Below are 15,972 nucleotides of genomic sequence, written 5' to 3'. Positions count from 1 at the left end.
CTTTGTTATTATTATCATTAAGAATGATTAACTTGTCATGTTAGCGTTATCACACTTGCATAATTAATTTATGGGGTTAAGAAAATATGTTCGTGATAGAATTAAAGTTATTATATTTATAATATGCATTATGTCACTCCAAGTAACCCTAACACATGTTAGAGGATGAAAGTCGCTCGTTCATTTCAATGCTTGTTTGTTCTCTCAGGTGCCAGGAGATTGGTTCCGTATAACTCTCGCTTACTCCATCCAGGGACCTATGCTATAGGTCTATGCTCCATCACACCATTCTGATCATCATCGCTCCACGCTATCGCTTTAGTCCCTCTGACCGGACGCTAAAGTCCTACGCGAATCTATCAAAACAAGAATACAGAGTTATCTCCCATTTGTTGTTCGCGAGGAGTGTTCGGCGAGACGAAAATGATGGCAGATTGGCCGACTTCGACAGTGACCTCCGTTCTGTTCTTTACAGTTATGATAAAGACATCGTTCTAAGGTCAAAACAAGTCGAAATTTTGGGACTGCTGCCGGAAGGAGACCGTAATTATATGGTTGCATCACTGTAAAAATAATCGTCTGCTCCAGCGAGCGCCGAAACCAAACGGTTGATTATCACGTGACACTTTTGCCATATTTAGAGTTGTTTGCCGCACAGTAACTGAATACAGCCGCGAAAAATAGCTCGCTTGAAACTGTCTTACATATCAATTCCTTTGTAATTTAAAAATTACACAACACCATGAAAAATCATTATCGACGATCGCGAATCTGCTTACATCCATAACACATTATATATGTAAAAAATCGATTTCCTCGCCAGACAAGGAAAACCGAGGCATCCTGTCAGGGATAGAATGAGCCGAACTCATTTTGACCTGAGTTCAGGATGCCATCACACATGTTGTATGCATTTAGAGCGCTTACTTCCCTTTGTTTATTTGATCCCTAAAACATGTGCTTGCAATCATTGTTCAGTTGTATAGTCTGGACAGGGACCTATAATAATATAGGTCTATGGTCTGGATGAGAAGCAGGTGGTGGAGTTTTGTGTTATTCAAAAAAAGTTAAAGCTATAACTTTTATTACCTGCCTAAGAAGAAAACTTATTGAGAACGATCAATAATATCTTCTGCGTAAATGAATCAAGTTGTTTCCAGGTTTCGGGGCCCTGTACACGTTAATTTTCACAAATCAAGACTGAGGACAACCCCTCAAATGTGAACTGCTCATCAGTCATCGTGCTGTTGCCGAAATACAAGTCTTTCTGAGTCTAAGCCTGATCTAAATGGATTATATTTCATCAGATGTTATTAAAATACAATTTCTGCCGATCATGTTTCCGTAACGTGAAATATGTACCGACATTGTATTGTACCACCAGTAGCCTTCGTGGTGTAATGGTTATGGCGTTGTTCTTCGGACCTGGCGGTCGAGACCCACAATGACCTCTGTCTCTGTGTGTGTGTGTGTGTGTGTGTGTGTGCGTGCGTGCGTGCGTGTGTGTGTGTGTGTGTGTGTGTGTTCGCGATGCACGGCCAAAGTTCTCGATGGATCTGGTTCAAATTTGGTGGGCATATTCAGGTAGACCCCGGACACAACCTGGTCGATGAGAATTTTCAACACGTGCTCTCAGCGCGCAGCGCTGAACCGATTTTGGTTTTTCTGTTCATCTTCCCAGATCCATTCCCAGTAACTCTTCCTTCTCTTCTCCAGTGTTTTGCGTTTATCTCCCTTCCTTCGTGGCGTCAATCCATATTCCCGTTACTATTTTTAGAAGGTCACTGTCCACAACACTTTCATCCCGGCGAAGCCGGATATTCCCGTTACTATTTTTAGAAGGTCACTGTCCACAATGCTTTCCTCTACTTCTTCGGGGTATTCGGCTCTACTTTTTCCCGGCGAAGCGGGTAATCATCTAGCATATATATAGATATAGAAATTTATAATGAGAGCGCTGCTAAAAATGCCAAAATTATATATGTGTACGACGTAAGTGCTATTGATTTTTCACAATGTATCTGCTAATCTTTGAGGCATTAATACTTTCAACAACAACCACAACAAAAACAACAAACGTGTGTTTTTCAGTCTTGAGAGAGCACGGCTACGGTAGCCACAACCAGTCTATGTACCGCACAGTGTTAATCACTGGGAACTCGCTGTTTCAGACGAATCTCCAGACCCTATGACCGCTAACCCACGACGTGTGTTTGAGACCACAGCTGTCACTGACCAGGACACAAAGACACCGTACATTCATGACCTGCTGACCACACGCGACGGACGGCTGTTAATGGCGGATTATTACAACAAGATGATCAAGGTTGTAGCCAGGCCGCTGTCTGGTGAACACACCCTGCCCGCCCTCAAGCTGGAGAAGGACCCAAGGTGTATGTCTCTTTTGTCTGACGGACTGGTGGCTGTGAGTGTGACCGCTTGGAGTAAAACTATATATCTTGAGGATGTCTCCAGTCACGTGACCGTCAAGTCCCAGGTCAAAGACCAAGAGACAGTATCAGGGAGTGACCGATGGTCCTGATGACGACACGTTGCTTGTCAGCCGTTGGAAAGACGAGGGCGGTCCTGCTGGTGTTGACGTCATTCAACGTGACGGTTTCAGGGTTAACCCTTACACTGGTGCAATTCTGTAACACATGTTACATAGCCACTGGTGAATTAACAGAGAGAAAAATAACAAAACAAGAGGCGAAGCCATCAAGGCTCACGTAAGAAATCGACAAACAGTACACACACACACACACACACACACACACACACACACACACACACACACACACACACACACACACACACAGAAAGAGCATAGGTGAAACTGTGCAAGAAAGCGAGACACTAGATCTAGATTGTCTGCATGTACACTAGTCTCGGCCCGCTCAAAATAATAATGACCGAGACTTTCAGTACTTCCTTCGCGTGACGTCTAACCCTCTTACGTCATAATGTGACGTCAATGTAATGTGACGTCTTCAAATGTTAGAGTTTCTACCACAGACATACACACGCACAAACACACGCACACACACACGCACGCACAGACAGACAAAGTTACGATCGCATAGGCTACACTTACGTGAGCCAAAAAAACGACTTGGCGGTGGGAGGAATTCGCGGTGCAACAGAACGGTGCAAGGTCTCGGCAAACCAAGACTATGTCATACTCGTAGCGAAGCCGCCGAATGGTACCGTAAACCAAGAATAGTGACGTAAGAAAATAGAATGTCGTCTTTTGATTTGGAACGTGACGTGTTTTAGAATGGAGATGTGGTAGTGTGTGTGTGTGTGTGTGTGTGTGTGTGTGTGTGTGTGTGTGTGTGTGTGTGAGAGAGAGAGAGAGAGGGAGAGAGAGAAGTAGTGAGGGAGAGTGTGTGTGTGTGTGTGTGTGTGTGTGTGTGTGTGTGTGTGTGTGTGTGAATGTCTGAAGAGTACTCGGGTCCAGCGCGAGCGTTTTTTTTATTATTTTGTTTGTTTTTTGCCCCGACTGACTAACATTCTCACAGTCCTTTCGGGCTGTCCGAAACTACGTACTACTCGTTGCTTAACCAAGACAGTCGGCCATCAAACATGGAGACTATTACGTCATTTCGACAATGGCGTCAAAATTATTGTGTATTTTTTCACCCCTGATGTGATAAAAAAAAAATTCTTTTCTTTTTCTTTTCTTTTTTTCTTTTTAATGAAGCAGGAACCTTATCCTCACTTTGTTCCATTTGCCAGTCCTCACTGCGTGGGCCGATCAAGTCAAAACCTACAGTTAAAAAACGCAAACTGCAAAAAAAGAAGATACCGCTCAGGTGAGATTTGGTAACTGAGACTTTGTCGCCGTGGTTTCTGCACATCTGTGTGCCTATTCTGCCAATCGAATAGCTCGGCTACATTTGTCGGTTAATCGAACGTTTGATGACCTATCGTGCAAGGATTCGGAAGACGTAACACATAAGTATCTGATTTGTTGCTACTGAGTTTGGCTGCTGACACACCTTTTGAGGACAGAATGGCTCTTTCATCATCTGTCCGTGCAGTACTGATCTTCACCCTTGTTGCCACGCTGCTAGGTGAGCGTTCACATTCCAAGTTTTCTTTAGAGGAGCGACGACAGGACAAACGACAGCAAATGGTCATTTCTAGAACTCAGTTTAACTTAAACTTGTTCCATGCGAAGAACGCAACCTGTACGTTGATCCTCGTCACAGGCGAAGCTTTATGAAGAGCTGATTTTCCAAGAAAAGGACTTATACCAAGTGTAAGTCATAAGGAAGTTCGCGCTTGAAAAAGACACAATAAATGAATAATGCTGCGTCGCCAAAGTAACTCATCGGGAACTCATCGGGGGGGTGGGGGGGGGGGGGGGGGGGGGGTCAGAGTCAGTGACGCCGAAAAAAAGAAAAGGGCCGGAGTACGATGTAAATTATGAGCAGTTCTTCCAAACCCAAATAAAAAATATGACACTACCAGCCTGTTTCCGCATATTGAGCCAAAATGTTTGTTTTGGCATATCGACGTTGCAGTTTCGGAGCAAACGATCCAAATTTCTTTGCGAATTTGCGTTCAAAAGTGTTATTCCCGTAATATAACAATGCATATGTGGAAAATATGGCCACAAACAAATCTACGGTACTTCGAAGAAAAAAGAATAACAACATTCGTGCATGTTGCCGTGTGCGCTGTAAAACAGAGAGAAGGAGAAATCGTTGGTCATAACTTGAAGTCTTGCAGGACCGTGAGTCGTGACCCAACCATATTTCTCCACGCTTGCTTTTCTTTTCATAATCAGTTTCTTCGCAAAATTAAATGTCTTTCTTTTTCTCAACTTGTCAAAACTGGGAAATGACACTGATTTGAACACGAAAGATCTTCGATGACGAAAGTATTAATGACGTCATGTGGTCACACCTATCTCGAGAACTATGCGTCGCCACAGAACCAGCGCCCTTCCATTCATTTAGGAACCTACGCTAACAAGACAGAGAGGCTTGAGGAGAATGATAATAACAAAGTCGTTAACAGAGTGCAGACCTCAATGACAATGATCGTAAGAACGCACAATTTATTGTTTTCTGGTGGTTATAACCGGAAGTAGCTTTCGATAATGGGACAGACAACTCCCGTAAACCCTTCAAGGCTTACTTCCCTTCTTTGTTAGTTTCATGGCTGACGAACGGATGTTACTTTACGTTCACATGCAGCAATCAGTCGAAGCACGTTCAGCAAACCAAATTATAAGACATGCACGTAAGATATCAGGTGCTCTTCTGTCATCTGCTCTTCATATTTCATTATTTTGCACGTAAAGCAAACTCTAAATATTACATAAACGAAAAGTAACAGCTGTTCCGAAGTTCGTCAGCCATGAAACTAATGGCAACAAAGAAGGGAAGTTAGCCTTGAAGGGTTTGTTGCGACCCATCTCGTCATCGGCGCTTTTCCGGAAATGACCTGCGCTTTGTTGGAATTCCAACAATGGCCGCCATTGTAGGAATTCCAACTTTGCGCTACGCGATTCTAGAAATGTACTGCGCGCATAGTGAGAATTCTGCTCTTTCTTAGAATGCGATGTAAAATGATACAAGTCATGATGGCCTATGATGATCCTTGTGTTTTAAAGTGATCAATGCTTAGTCTTGAAAAAGCAGATGCATTGTATAACGCACCAAACCAACCGAATTACAAAAAGCAAAACACTTTTGATAACTTCGGTTGGCTGTAACAACACAGTTCAACAACCCATCCCACTCGACCAAAACGCACCAATTTTACTTAATTTTCAGATCTTACATTTTACAACAACAAAAACACAACAAGAGTGTTCCGATATAACTTTTCACTGGTAACTATCGATTGTAATAATTTTTTACTCAGTCTTAACTGATTGTATATTAAACCAGAGATCTGTAAACTCCCACAGTCTCTCTGGGCTGCAGAGACAGCATTACGTCCCTTTACTGAGTAGGCTCTTGTCACTGCATGGTAATCTAGGCTCTTGAAACGTAATGTGCAAGTCAGTCTGTGCGCTATATTGATGTGATTGATTGTTGCAAAATGTTGATTCAAATTAAAGATGATTTCAGCCTGTTAATTGTAACAAACTAACACTCTACTCTGAGAAAAAAAAATGATTGTGTTCAAAATAGAGTCGAGACAGCAGCATCTAGCTAGCTGCATGCGCTGAGTGAGGCTTATATCGCGCGTATTCCGTGGGTACAGTTCTAAGCGCAGGGATTTATTTTTTATTTTTATTTTTATTTTTATGCAATTTATATCGCGCACATATTCAAGGCGCAGGGATTTATTTATGCCGTGTGAGATGGAATTATTTTTACACAATACATCACGCATTCACATCGGCCAGCAGATCGCAGCCATTTCGGCGCATATCCTACTTTTCACGGCCTATTATTCCAAGTCACACGGGTATTTTGGTGGACATTTTTATATGCCTATACAATTTTGCCAGGAAAGACCCTTTTGTCAATCGTGGGATCTTTAACGTGCACACCCCCAATGTAGTGTACACGAGTCACAGGCACTCGTCACGATCGGGTCGGGATCAAAGTGGGCGGGGCCTGTGCGCTCTCAGGACTACTACTATTACAAGGTAAAACTCTCTTCGTTGCTCTAGACCGAACGGAAGTAGTGAAGTTATCAGAAACCGAGATTGCAGCAGACGACAGACAGGTTGCGCATGTTTTCTGCGCATGTGACCCCGTGACCAGGCATAATTAAAAAGTTGTCAGCGGCGTTCGTCAGTCGATCTGTCTGTTCACCACCAACTTTCCTATTCCTTGATTCTTCTTGCAACTTCCAGATAATAGGATGCAAACATAAATTTAGATTGTATCATCCTTGTGATGGAGTTGGAAACCATGGATTCACCAGAGAAAATATATAGCTGATTCGGCCAGTGTGACCAGTGCATCAAGTCTTCGGATAGTTTTCGAAAACTGGAAAATCTGTTTTGTCAGGGATTGTGGTTGTGTTTCAACCACGAGCAGAGATGAGAGAATTGTTTGTTTACTGCCGATGAACTCATTCAAAGCCTGTTGTTGAACGTCACGAAACATATGACCCATGGTTTTGACCATGTTCTGCTGAAGACGTAACGGAGTCCACATGTGAAGGTGAGCGAATTTTCGAATAGATAATCCCAAACACATGTATCCCCAACCCTTCAGCAGGTTATTTGAAAGAGAGAGAGAGAGAGAGAGAGAGAGAGAGAGAGAGAGAGAGAGAGAGAGAGAGAGAGAGAGAGAGAGAGAGAGAGATTGGGTAGCGTGGGTATGGCAGCTCACTCACTCAGCTCACTGGGCGGGGATATAGCTCAGTTGGTAGCGCGCTGGATTTGTATTCAGTTGGCCGCTGTCAGCGCGAGTTCGATCCCAGGTTCGGCGGAAATTTATTTCACAGAGTCAACTTTATGTGCAGACTCTCTTCGGTGTCCGAACCACCCCCCGTGTATACTACATTGGGTGTGCACGTTAAAGATCCCACGATTGACAAAAGGGTCTTTCCTGGCAAAATTGCTTAGGCACAGTTAATAATTGTCTACCATACCCGTGTGACTTGGAATAAGGCCGTGAAAGGTAAATATGCGCCGACATGGCTGCAATCTACTGGCCGTATAAAATTTCATCTCACACGGCATCACTGCAGAGCGCCTAGAACTGTACCCACGGAATATGCGCGATATAAGCTTCATTGATTGATTGATTGATTCAAGTATATCTCAAACTCAGTCTGTGCACCTTGTTCAGTTGTAATTTAGATCTAACGACCAGAAGCAAATGACAAGTTAGGGGATTTTATGTTTCCTCTCTCAGATTGATGTGATTTTTAAAAGCGAAGGGGAGGGGTAAATCCGTTTTAAATTGTAATTTAAAGATTCATAGCTGAATATGGAAGCAGCAATTATCGAGTGATACCAACTACAGATTATATTTCATCAGGTTTACACATCAGTTGTCCAGTCACACAATTTCGGCTATCGGGTGTAGATCTACATTATCAATCAGAAGTTAATTATTTGACACATAATTTTAGGGGTATTGGCACTTTTGCAGGTGGAGTATTCTACATTGATGACTGATAGTGCTGGAACAGCAAATTGCAGAAGAACTTTACAAGAAGCCTCATATCCAGTGGAGCTACAGACGTAACAAAGAGACATCCGTTTACACAGCGGATGCTTGGGGAACTGCATGCAGGCCGAACACGGAAAACCCGAGGCGACATGCATGAGCAGAACTAATCTCTTGAGGAATAACAACAGAAGGTCAACTCTTCATCTCTGAGTAAGTTCAGACACCTATTCTTCAATGGTTTAATTAGGACATGTTATCAGAAAATACAAGATCATCTGTGTGTGTGTGTGTGTGTGTGTGTGTGTGTGTGTGTGTGTGTGTGTGTGTGTGTGTGTGTGTGTGTGTGTGTGTGTGTGTGTGTGTTTTCTAGTAATACATTTTTATTTTACATTTTTAGTTAGAGCTTTGACTATTTACACACTTCTAGGAATTGACTTTTAGACATGATTAATTACCTGATTAATTACCTGTCTAATTACCATTTTGAGTTATGCACATGTTTGCGTTTATGCAAAACAGCTTGTCTTCAGCTAGGTTGTTCTTCTTCTTGGTTGTGGTGGTGTTTGTTTGCTTGTTTCCTCTGTTTTTAGTTTTGTTTCTTTTTTTATTTGAGAAACTCTGTGTGATAAGAGAGTGAGTGTACTACGTACAAAAGCAAAACAAATAAGTAGATGGAGAGGTGAACGAAAAAAGCTGCAGTGTTTTGGCTTAAGGACTATACGCACTAATGATATTCTGAACTGTTTGTTTCAGTAACAGTCTGATGGACAAGAACTATACAGTGGAGAGGAAGTGGATTTACCTTAGCGGCCAACTTTTTCAAGATTTATCACAAAATTTTTTCAATCAGAGGGCCTCCAACATGTCAAAATGTACCGGACAGCAGGCTGATTAGCCAGTGGTCACAACAGTGCTTCAAATCAGAAAAAAAAGTGTGGACCAGTGAGAGAAAAAAAAAACTTAGGCCTAAGAGCAACACTGCAGTTGACGATGTTTGGAAACAAATCTACTGAGGGTTTTATTGACCGCCGACCTTTAGGAACCTTAATTATGCCAAGGGATAATAATGTTCAGGCAAGTGATGAAAAGCCTCACAGTCCCGATACACATTTTCTGCAAATAAATATGACGCACTGTTCTTTCCAAAACCTGCACATCCAAACTTATGAGTACTACCATCATGTGTTAACTTTTTCAATCAGCAGTCAAACTATCATGCTGGCAGTGAATGTGGGCTCCCTCGTGCATATTTCCGACACCAACACTTTGACAAAATATGCACTTTATGATTATTGTTCACTATTATACGATCAACATGTGTGTGTGTTTTTTATTTTTTATTTTTATTTTTTTATCTCGGCTCATCATCCAGAAATAAAACTACTCCATAAACACTCACAGTCTTTTTCGGAAAATGTCTATTGAAAGACGAAAGAAGAGTGTATACTTGCATGTTTCTTGAATACAAGAATGAATGCTTGCATGTTGCTGTTAAATGTGTTCGTTCAACTTTAGCAGTATGATTCCAAACAGTATGTGTGTTTGTGTGTGTGTCGAAAGAAGTGTTGTAATAATTTTGAATGCAGATTATTAGTTAAGTGTGTCTTCCTCTATACTGTTGTTGCTAAATTGTATTGTTGTACATTGGTATGAATTAGTAACATATGGAGGTGTTTAATGAAAGATTTAATTTGAAATAAATATATATGAAGGATCATGATATAATTACTCATGTGTGACTTCTTCAATGGTTTTGAAGTATGCACATGCAGGTATGAGATGTGGAATGATCCTGAGTATATGGCTTCTGAAAATAAAAATATAAATAAGAATATGTCTTGTGATGAACACCAGAACCTGTAAACAATTAGTTACTTTGTTGAAAAAAATGTGTGCATAAAATATGCAGCAGGAGGGTATTATCTGCTTAATTTTCAATCAATTCGATTAGCATTTTGATCAACTTATAATTGCACAGATGGGTCTTGAAAGCTCGGTTGCCCTACTCAGTACTGTACACAGATGTCACTGCACTTGGTGCTCTTTGTGTGCTAGCTAACTGGGAATCTAAGCCTGCAAATTAGATTATTTGGATGCAGAGTCTACTTCTTGAAAAGGTAAATCCTAACTTCACTCTCAACATAAACCACAAAGTACAATTGGGTTAAATATGTTTTGCTGTGGCATTATGTTCATTGATGAAAAATAGCAATAAAGATCACACTGTAAGCATGCAAGAACCCTGATTGTATATCCTTCTCTGCAAGCGTCTCGTGCTGTGTGCATTATCTGACCTGATCCTGCTTTGCTATCGTTCTACATCAACAACCAACCCGTAACTGATGTGGATGGGAAACAAAATTTCTCTCTTTCCTCTCTATCTCCCTCCCTCTCTCTTATGGTGCGCAATTTTGGACAGACATTGAGAAAAGCTCCATAAAAATAACAGTCTTGAGCAACAAAAACAATCTTACTATTTCATTCAAGATTACACGTAACCAACCTTCTTATGTTTTCTCAAATCTACAACAGATCTACACGTCAGATTTCGCGCAATATTTTTCCTTCAGCCAATGAAGGCACAGCTTGTTGTCTTGGTTTGATTATAAGGGGAAGTAAGTCATACGTAACTTCCGTTCGGTCTAGAACAACGTGGGTTTTTGTGTGCCAAAATCCGTGCCGTTTTGCAAAATAACAGCCGTAGCAACGTCTAATTGGTATAAATCTGTAGCTGCCTGATAGTTTAATGTATACTTGATTTTATCATAGCCGTTGTTTTGCTTTGCTAAGCTGTGTATGGCAGGAATGCGAAGTTTGCCGACGAGGTCGAGAGAATCAGTATCATACCTTGTATAAACCATAAGAAAAGACCCCCCGTCCATCACAAGTGACAGCCATAGGCCACGCCCACCTCGTGACGAGTGCCTGTGACACGAGTAGTGTCAGTTCCATGTTGCAGTCACTCGGATGGGAAACCCTAGAAAGTAGGCGCACCAAGACCCAACTCACAATGCTCCACAAAATCATCAACAACCTGGTAGATATCCCCCCAGACCCCTACCTCACCCCTGGCACTGGCAGAACTCGATCCAACCACAACCTTAAACTTCGCCAAATTTCCGCCCGTACAAACTATTTTAAATACAGCTTCTTCCCGCGTACCATCCCCGTGTGGAATTCCCTCCCGGCAGCTGCTGCCGAGGCTCCCTCTCTGGTATCTTTCAGAGGGGAGCTCTCCAAACTCTCATTCTAACTCCTCCCCACTCCTTATTTTGTTTCAAAGTTAGAGTAGGGTCTCAGTTATATTCAGTTCCTCCTTGATCGTTTTGTTTCGTTTGACTACTTCCTTTATGCTTAAGTCTTTTCTATCCTCAGTTACTTTTGATTTTTTCTCCGTCTTTGTCCTCTTAAAGAGCGCTAGTCACTAAAAGTCAGCAATTGACGACGTGACGAAAATATTCTGAAATTCTGAAAAGGGACCTCGGATTTTCGTCTCATCCGAAAGACTAGCACTTGATTTGAACCCACCACCTAACGGTTAGGAAAGGGGGGAGAAAATTGCTAACGCCCTGACCCCCGCACCCCCAATTCAAGACTTCCCCTGTATAAGACCTTGCTTTTTTGAGTCACTTGAGAAAAAGTGACTCTATGTAATCGGTCAGTGTTAGTCTGTCCGGCCGGCCGTCCGGCCGGCCGTCCGTAGACACCACCTTAACGTTGGACTTTTCTCGGAAACTATCAAAGCGATCGGGCTCATATTTTGTTTAGTCGTGACCTCCAATGACCTCTACACTTTAACGATGGTTTCGTTGACCTTTGACCTTTTTCAAGGTCACAGGTCAGCGTCAAAGGAAAAATTAGACATTTTATATCTTTGACAAAGTTCATCGGATGTGATTGAAACTTTGTAGGATTATTCTTTACATCAAAGTATTTACATCTGTAGCCTTTTACGAACGTTATCAGAAAAACAAGGGAGATAACTAGCCTTTTCTGTTCGGCAACACACAACTTAACGTTGGGCTTTTCTCGGAAACTATAAAATTTTATGTGAACGTGACTCATTGTGTTGTGAATAGCAATTTCTTCCTGTCCATCTGATGCCTCATATAATATTCAGAACTGCGAAAGTGACTCGATCGAGCGTTTGCTCTTCTTGTCATATACCTTATTCATGACATGTGAAAAGGGTATACGTTTTTGTGCCAGTCGAAGGGTTGCCATTTCTAGAACGAGGCAGCTCGTTTCCGGAAATGCGGCGCTTTGTTGGAAATCAAAATGAGGTTTCGGGAAAACCCGATTATTCCAACTCTGCCCCGGATTCTTACTTTGCGCCCAACAGGTTTACGAGAGTTGTCTGCCCCATGATCCAAAGCAAGTTTCGGTAACAGATAACCATCAGAAAACAATAAATTGTGCGTTCTTACGATCATTGAGGTCTGCACTCTGTTAACGACTTTGTTATTATCATTCTCCTCAAGCCTCTCTGTCTAATAAGTCGAGCTAAAATGGGCTACGTTCAGCCTGTGTACATTTCCTTCTGTGATGTGACTATTGGATGACGTCATCGAACCTTCGTTGCCTAAGCTAACTTTGAATGGAAGCTCGCGCGCATCTTGTTAGCGTAGGTTCCTAAATCAGGGGCGGATCAGTTGCTTTGTAAGGGGGGGTGCACTTTGAATCGAAAGTGAATGTGATGGGCGCGAAGCGCCCGAATTTGCTAGGGGGGTCCGGGGGCATGCCCCCCCCCGGAAAAAAATTTTGGCTCAAAGAAGCAAAATGGTGCCATCTGGTGCCATTTGAACTTATAAATGGTCATAGAATCAGCTTTCCAATTTTTTATTTTTTTTTTTGCTGGAGGGGGGTGCACGTGCACCCTGTGCATCCCCCCCCCTCGTCCGCCCCTGTAAATGGCTTCCATTATGCTGTTTTCTTTAGGCTTAACATCCGAGTATTGACACCCGAGTAACGCCGGATCGAGGACGCTGCTAACCTCGACTTTCTGCATCGGAATATTTGACACTGAACCTAATTAAATCTAGACTGACAGGTTAGAGTTAATTCCGGTTTAAAGTATATAACCTCGACTCCTTCATACCGGCCGTGAAGGATATGTTCGCCTAACACCTCTCCAAAATGGCTAGTTCACAACTATCTATATCATTAACATTCATGCATTTTGCTCCGATTTTCTCTTCGGTGTTTTTTGGTGAAGTCTGAATTTTTACTTTTTATGTTTCCAGTGGTGTCCCAGGCGGAAGAATCCGGAGCCACGGGGTCCATGCAGGGTGTTCAGCTTGGGGGTAACATCGCCCACCCTCTGCTTGCCCTGGTTTCCATGGCAACACTGGCTGTTGTCATCTCCATCTTCTTCAGTCAGTAATCGACCTCGTGAGACCATGGAGAGGAAAAAAAGAAGTGTAGATATGCCGTGCAACCCAGTTCGCTGCTATAACACCGATTTGAACTCAGTTGGGGCTGGGCCGCTATTGCGCGGGTCTAACCCTAACCCTAACCCCCGCAATAGCAGATTCGCGCAATAGCGGCCCCGCGCAATAGCGGACCCGCGCAATAGCGGGCCGACCCCGAACTGTTCTTCAGCTGTTCGTTGTAACTAGACAGGCCATGCCTGGCTGTGTTTTGACTGTTTGCAGAATGCACCGACTTACTGTTTTCAAGCCAATAAAGCCGATTTCTTGATGTTCTGGGGTTTCTTTGTATAAACGATACATATGAAACGAGATAAAAGAAAAATTCAATGTAGAAATCAAATTGATGAATAGATAACTTAATGAATAAGTACTAAAACATGAAAATGTCTCACTCTCGACAGAAAGCAGCCAGGATGTTCCCGTTCGGTGAGCGTTCAAATGGAAGTATGCTTGCACTGTATGTAGAGGCTCGGGGAGCTCAGTGATGGTTTACGGGAGGCTTACTGTGCCTTTAATTTACAGAAAAGTATGGCAACACATTTTTTTCAATAACAGCACTGGGACCAAGGATAACATTTCTTCATCACGTCTTCCGTTCATTCAAAACGTTGTCACTTAGATATGAACACAAACGTTTAACACACACACACAATTATTTACTCCTTGTCAGTAAAAATGGAGCATTTATTTGTCTATCTGTGTCGACTGAAGTTGTGCAAGTAAGTCAAAGCAGATGTACCGTGGAACCCTCCCTTTAAGACCAACCCCCCTCCCCTTTATTGAGACCTTGCACGTTCGGACTTTATGTTGTCAATTTACCCCCATTTTAAAACTCACTCCCTTTTGAACTTGGCTTCCTCGGTCGTTTCTTTTTTTTATTTTTTTTTTTATTTTGGTGTGTGTGGGTTTTTTGGTCATAAAAGGAGAGGTTTACTGTACGGTTGACAGCATCCAAACCATGATAATATAAACGTCTTCAGACAGCCGGCACCTGAACAAAGTAAGCACGACAAGCCTGTTCAACAGCTAGCATTAGCGTTTGTGCAGCAAAAGGGTTAAAAGCTGTTCAGTCCATGTCAGAAAACTCCAGTCAAGTATGTCAGACAAGGACACATAGATCCCGGGGAAACAATCATTTCTGTCACAAATCCTAAAGAACTGTGTCCAATAACCAGATAAAACAAGAGGCGAAGCCTTCAAGGCTCACGTAAGAAATAGACAAACAGTAACACAAACTCAATCACTCCGTCACACATACACACCCACACACACAGTAAGCTTAGGTGACACTGTGCAAGAAAGAGAGACACTAGATCTAGATCTGTCTGTCTGCATGTAGCCTACTTTCAGGGACACGACTGCCAAATAGTCTCGGCCCGCTCAAAATAACAATGACCGAGACCACACACACCACGCGAGAGAGAAAGACTATAGTCCTTACGGCAGGGCAATAACCCCTTGAAAAATACCTCGGAAAATGTTTTAATGGTTTTGGGTAGTTTAACTCCTGAAGTTTACAAATCCGCAGGATGACATCTTTAAATCCTTGGGCAAAATGAGACAAAATTAATTATAGGAAAATTAGCAAATGTTGATTTTTTTGTTTAGACACAAAAGGCATTCCATAGAAAAAAGGGCTAGAATGGCGTCATAACTTCATGACGTCGGGAAAACGTAATGAGTAATATGACGACACGTACAGTATGGCCTGTAGTGTTGTCCGTGTCCGTACTTGAGCTCCTCTTCCAAGACAAAAAACAAAGGCATTTGACGTGTTTCATTCTGCTAAATGGAAACAATTTGCACATGAGTGTGTATGGAATTACATCCAGGCTGAGAAGATGAGAAACCTGTGTTATTCGTGGACTTGTGATTAGTGCGTATGGTGTTCCAAAGCACAGGTTTCACTGTCGAAGATAAAACTTGTAAATTGATCTTACAAAATGGCGGGCGATGATCAAAGAACATCGTGAGAGACTAGTTTTCTCCGATTTGATTGTTTACCAGACGATAGAGCTATTTTAGATGGAAGCGTATGCCATCTGGTGACAGCTGTTCATTAACCAGTGTGTTCGTAGGAGTGCTTAATTTCTCTGCAGAAGATCCATGCATGAAAATCGGTGAAGTCTTTCAGCAAATGTCGCAGTTTGTAAGCGAGTGCTACAGGTGCAAAATCTCAAACAACATATCACGTGAGAGATATGAAACCTGGCTAGCTAGAACCTCCAAGCACCAGTCCACATAAATCAAAAACTACCGCCCACATCAGCCCATTGCTGAACGTCCATCTGAAAAGGGCTGTACTATTGCAATTCTACGGGGATCTTCCAAATCTTGATCCGGTTGACTCTGGGTGGTTGTAGGATGGGCAGAAAACCGCCTGGAGTAGAACCTACACCAACTGAAGTCATGCTAATTTTGAAGTGTGGCTGTGGAGAAAT

The 15,972-nt window shown here is 42.4% G+C and overlaps 2 long non-coding RNA genes across 2 annotated transcripts; both read left to right on the top strand.

Annotated features, from left to right (window-relative positions):
* Window positions 1-3,789: 3,789 nt before the first annotated feature.
* LOC138975455 (uncharacterized) lies at window positions 3,790-14,224 on the top strand. The gene is made up of 2 exons (XR_011458651.1): window positions 3,790-4,076; window positions 13,343-14,224. It is a non-coding gene; the product is annotated as an uncharacterized lncRNA (long non-coding RNA).
* LOC138975454 (uncharacterized) lies at window positions 6,542-11,034 on the top strand. The gene is made up of 3 exons (XR_011458650.1): window positions 6,542-6,616; window positions 8,079-8,309; window positions 8,853-11,034. It is a non-coding gene; the product is annotated as an uncharacterized lncRNA (long non-coding RNA).
* Window positions 14,225-15,972: the final 1,748 nt, after the last annotated feature.

This window comes from Littorina saxatilis, linkage group LG9 (assembly GCF_037325665.1).
Source record: "Littorina saxatilis isolate snail1 linkage group LG9, US_GU_Lsax_2.0, whole genome shotgun sequence".
Lineage (NCBI taxonomy): Eukaryota > Metazoa > Mollusca > Gastropoda > Littorinimorpha > Littorinidae > Littorina > Littorina saxatilis.
Note: the sequence above shows the minus strand (reverse complement) of the source record. Positions and strands in the feature narration are given on the sequence as shown.